This window comes from Urocampus carinirostris, chromosome 8 (genome assembly GCF_059441175.1).
Source record: "Urocampus carinirostris isolate Australia breed hairy pipefish chromosome 8, RoL_Ucar_1.0, whole genome shotgun sequence".
Lineage (NCBI taxonomy): Eukaryota > Metazoa > Chordata > Actinopteri > Syngnathiformes > Syngnathidae > Urocampus > Urocampus carinirostris.
The window spans coordinates 43976121-43982120 of record NC_142356.1 but is presented as its reverse complement, the minus strand read 5'-3'; positions in this window follow the sequence as shown (position 1 = coordinate 43982120).

The following is a 6000-nucleotide window of genomic DNA, read 5'->3' as shown; positions in this document are numbered from 1 at the left end:
CTCACCACTCACTACAATGCCTGCCTCACAAATATTCTAAATTCTCTTGCCCCCCTGAAAACCAGGACTGCCTCATTCTCCACATCTGCCCCCTGGTTTACACCCGCTCTTCGGTCAATGAAATCAAAGAACCGCCAACTTGAGCGACTCTATAAGAAAACCGGCCTCACCATCCATAAGGACATGTACATTACCCATACTGCTAAATACAAGGACCAAATTGCACAAACCAAATCCAGCTACTACTCCGGCCTCATCCTTTCCAACGAAGGAAATTCAAGAACTCTCTTCTCTGTCATGAACAAAATCCTCCAGCCACCAAATTCTCTCCCCCTCCACCTGTACTCCACAGCAACCTGCAACTCCATAATGGAGTACTTCAATCAAAAAATCCTTAAGATTCATCACCAACTCCATTAAAACCTGTCTGCTCCCTCCCCATCTGAATTTCCTTCTCCTTGTCACTTCTTCTCCAATTTTGCTCCACCCACGACTGCTGAATTATCCAACCTCATACTCAAATCCAAGCCCACCACTTGCCAGCTCGATCCCCTCCCTTCATCCCTTGTTAAATCCTGCCTCACTTCTGTGCTTCCTCTCATATCTGCCATTATCCACTCCTCACTCTCTTCTGGTATTGTCCCATCACTTTTCAAAACCGCTGCTGTTACCCCTACGCTGAAAAAACATGGTGCTGACCCCAACAACTTTGACAACCTCCGCCCCATCTCCAACCTTCCATTTATTTCAAAAATCCTTGAAAAAACTGTTGCTGCTCAACTCCACTCGCACCTGTCCCTCCACTCTCTCTATGAGCCTTTTCAGTCTGGTTTCCGCCCCGGCCACAGCACAGAGACTGCCCTAATCCGTATTGTAAATGATCTCTTCATAGCATCTGACTCCGGTTTAGTCTCCATCCTCATCCTCCTAGACTTGAGCGCCGCCTTCGACACAATCTCTCACCCTATCCTCCTCAATAGACTCTCCTCCATTGGTCTCACCCATACTCCCCTCAGTTGGTTCCATTCCTACCTCACTGGCCGCACTCAGTTTGTCCAGCTGAAATCCTTCACCTCAAAGCCCTCCCTAGTCACCACAGGTGTTCCCCAGGGATCTGTCTTAGGTCCTCTTCTCTTCATCGTCTACCTCTTGCCTCTTGGTCATATCCTCCGCAAATTTAATATCCACTTTCACTGCTTTGCTGATGACACCCAACTCTACCTCTCCTGCAAACCAAACTCCATACTCCCACCTCCCTCCCTCACCTCTTGCCTTTAACTTTCTTAAATTAAATGCCAATAAAACATAATTCCTGCTTCTTGGCACCAAATCCACTTTATCCAAAGTAAACAATTTCTCTCTCAACATTGACAGCTCCTTAGTGTCCCCCTCCCCCCAGGTCAAGAGTCTGGGTGTCATCCTGGATAGCATGCTTACCTTCCACTCACATATCAACACCATCACCCGCACTGCTTCCACCTCCGCAATATTACCAGACTCCGCCCTTCCCTCACCCCCCGCACCACTGCTATTCTCGTCCACAGTCTTGTCACATCCCGCCTTGACTACTGCAATGCTCTCCTCTTCGGCCTTCCTCAAAAGTCCCTCCATAAAATTCAGCTGGTTCAAAACGCCTCTGCTCGCATCATCACAAAAACATCTTCCCAGCAGCACATCACCCCCGTTCTCCAACAGCTACACTGGCTTCCTATTCAGCATCGCATCAGCTACAAACTGATCCTATATACATATATGGCCATTCACAACCTGGCTCCTCCTTACCTGTCCGACCTTCTCCAGGTGCACGTCCCCACTCGCTCCCTCAGATCCTCGTCCTCCCTCCGACTGTCAGTGCCCCCTGCCCATCTGAGCACCATGGGAGCCAGAGCCTTCAGTTGCGCTGCTCCCAAGCTTTGGAACAATCTACCTCCGGACCTCCAAAACTGCACACCTCTCTCCACTTTTAAGTCCCGTCTAAAAACACACCTGTTCAGGACTGCCTACAACACATAGCTTCTCCATTTCCTATGTTTTTATGATTTTATGTCTTGTTTTTATTTATTATTTCGCTTACAACTTTTTAAATTGTATTTTTTCCATTGTCTGTACAGTGTCCTTGGGTGGCCTGAAAGGCGCTTTTATATAAAATGCATTATTATTATTATTAGTCCGGTTAGCACTAGCCCTAAACGGCATGCTAATCGGGGTGAGCCAATTCAGACGCATAACAAGTTCAGCCCCCTAGCTAGTCTCACTCCACCCCGGTCTACTGGCTCCCGCACCCTAGTTATAGGTGACTCCATCACCCGTAACATAAAGCTTAGCACCCCAGCCACGGTTATGTGTATTTCTGGGGCCAGAGCACCCGACATTGAGGCTAATTTGAGGGAGCTGACGAGCAAACCTAGACACCAGGACAGGGCTAGCTACACCGATATAGTCATTCACGTCGGCTCTAATGATACTAGAATGAGACAATCTGAGATTACAAAGAAAAATATTGCTATGACCTGTAATCTCGCCAGAAAGATGAGTCGGCATCGAGTAATTGTCTCTGGCCCCTTGCCTGCGAGAGGGAATGATGAGAGGTTTAGCAGACTAGTCTCGCTAAACCGGTGGCTGGCAAGTTTTTGCAATCAGAAGGGATTTAGGTTTGTGGATAACTGGCCTGCTTTCTGGGGCCGACCTGACCTGCTGAGGAGAGACGGCCTTCACCCTAACTGGGAAGGTGCTCTCACTCTTTCTAAAAATATAGATTACTGTTTAAGCCTTCCATGACAGGGTTCACTAGTGCAGGCCAGGTCACAGGTGATTAGTGAACCTGTAACCATGGGTGTGGAGTCTGTAACGCTAGAGCTAACTAGCGCTATGCTAGATTCATGCAATTCACATAGTTTAGAGCGTTCTACTGACTGCACCATACGCCCTGATTTATACTCTTCTATAGCATCTTCTTCTGTGCTTCTTACCTCTGTTTCTCCCTTGTTAGGTGAGGAGGGAGAAGAAATAACATTATTTTCTACCAATAGTCATCCTACTACTCCACCTGTCAACAATATTCCTGTGGTATGGAACTCGGGCCGCATCTGCCGTCATGCAAGGCACAAGACCTGGGACCGGCAGTCTAATCCTGTGGAGGTTACCACTAAGGTTGCCATTAAGGTTCAAAACTCGCGAAAGGTTTCAGCTCAGTCCACAGTGCTGAAGCTTGGCCTTCTGAATATTAGATCACTAGCCTCCAAGGCTTTACTTGTTAATGACCTTATTAATGAACACAATCTTAACCTTATTGAGACCTGGTTAAAACCAAATGAGTTTGTAGTGTTAAATGAGGCTTCTCCCCCTAACTTTGTGAGTTCGCACTTGGCACGACCATGCAAAAAAGGTGGAGGCGTTGCTCTTATATCGGAAGATAAGTTGAAATTTACTCCTAATACCCCTGCTAGTTTTAAAACGTTTGAAGCACTTGTTATGAGGTCCTTAATGTCAACACCAATTTATTTAGTTGTTTTGTATCGCCCACCTGGACCATACTCAAATTTTTTGGAAGAATTTTCGGAACTGTTAACAGACTTAGTAACTTATGCGGACAATGTTGTAATTATTGGTGATTTTAATGTTCACATAATCTCCCCATCAAATTCACTTGCAATTGCATTTTGGTCACTGATTGATACATTTGGTTTCAATCAAATAGTTGATGTGCCCACTCATAATAGTGTGCCCGCTTTGAGACTGGGAGGTCGCTGGTTCGCGCCTCGACCGAGACATACCTAATTGGTATAATGGCGGCGCCCTCTGGCTGCGGCTGCATCGACTCGCTACAACGGGTCAGGTGTATCGACATTTCGTTCTGTGTACATTGTTACAAAGAATGACAATACAAAGGAAATTATTATTATTATTATAAAGATGGGAACACTCTAGATCTCGTCCTGACCCGTGGCGTAGTAGCCTCAAATGTTACAGTGTTACCGTATCCTAATGCCATCTCTGATCACTATCTTGTTAAATGTGAGGTGCTGTTTAATGTTTACTGTGATAAGGAAAATTTAGGCTTTAGCAGTCGCAATATCCGCCCTAAAACGGTGTTAACCTTAAAAGAATTATTACCTACGGTAACTGCAGCCTTCCCTTCGTACACTGGGTCTGTTGACTCACTTACAAACAACTTCAATACTGCTTTGGTTAATGTTCTTGATTCTGTGGCGCCCCTAAAGTATAAATTCCGACCCAAGAAGAATACACCTTGGTTTACTGAAGAAACTAGATTACTCAAACAAAGTTACAGAAAAATTGAACGAAAATGGCGCACTACTAAGCTGGAGGTTTTTCGACTGGCCTGGTGTGACAGTTTGCTGAAATATAAAGTAGCTCTTGCCTCAGCTAAAGCTTTGTTTTTCTCTAAGATTATTGTTAAACATAAGAATAATCCGAAAATTTTGTTTGACACAGTGGCGAAACTTACCAGACAACAACTTAACCCAAATAGTTGCACTTATTCTGCTAACGACATTATGGAATTTTTTAATAAAAAGATTCAACTAATCAGGAATGAAATTTTATAAGAACGCTCTGTTTCCTCCTCCTATATCAAAGATGTGGAGGTGTTAGGTATGGACTGTGTCGGCGGTTGTTCAGAAACATTCTCCAGTTTCAATGATTTGTCCGTTGATAATCTAACACAGATGGTCAGTAGGGCCAAACAAACTTTGTGCCTGCTTGATCCGTTTTAGCTTCACTGGTGAAGGATCTCTTTGGGATCTTAGGACCATCAGTTTTAAATATTAATATATCACTATCCTCGGGTATTGTTCCTGTAGCCTTCAAGTCTGCCGTCATTAAACCCACGCTTAAGCGACCAAACCTTGACCCAGAAAGCCTAGGTAATTATAGGCCAGTGTCAAATCTGCCATTTTGTGCGAAATTACTTGAAAAGGTCGTTGCACAGCAGCTAAATGACTTCATGTCAGAAAATAACCTTTTTGAAACTGTCCAGTCAGCATTTAGGGCAAATCACTCTACTGAGACAGCCCTGGCTAAAGTAACCAATGATCTCCTTTTAACAATAGATTCTGGTGCCTCATCAATGTTACTGCTGCTGGATCTCAGCGCTGCTTTTGATACGGTCGACCACAACATATTATTGGTTCGTCTAGAACGCATTGGTATCTCAGGAACTGTACTCTCGTGGTTTAGGTCCTACCTGTCAGACAGGATGCAATGTGTTAACTATGGCAATCTGACCTCTAAACAATCTAATGTCCCTTGTGATGTTCCTCAAGGCTCTGTACTTGGCCCCCTTCTTTTTAGTATTTATATCATCCCGCTTGGTGACATTATCCGCAAGTATAATATTAGTTTCCATTGCTATGCAGATGACACTCAACTGTATGTGCCACTGGAAAAAACTGGACATTTAAGTTGTAGAAATCTGGAGGCTTGCCTTACTGAGATTAAAAGATGGATGTCAAATAATTTTTTACGCCTTAACCCAGAAAAAACTGAAATGTTGATTATTAGTCCAGCTCACTGTCGTCAGTTGTTTTCAAACACTACCCTGAACCTAGACAAATGTAACATCACCCATAGTGACTCGGTCAAAAATCTAGGCGTTATATTTGATCCTAATCTGTCGTTTCAGTTACACGTGAAAAATATTACTAGAATAGCTTTCTACCACCTCCGTAATATTGCGAAGATTCGTTCGATGCTGTCCCAATCAGATGCAGAGATTTTAATTAATGCGTTTATTACTTCTCGGCTTGATTACTGTAATGTATTGCTTTCTGGTCTCCCGATGTCTAGCATTAAAAGTTTGCAGCTGGTTCAGAATGCGGCAGCTAGACTTTTGACTAAGACCAAAAAGTTTGAGCATATTACTCCTGTATTGGCCAACTTGCACTGGCTCCCAGTCCACTTAAGATGTGACTTTAAGGTTCTCTTATTAACATATAAATGTTTGCATGGGCTTGCACCCTCTTATCTCTCCGATTTGAT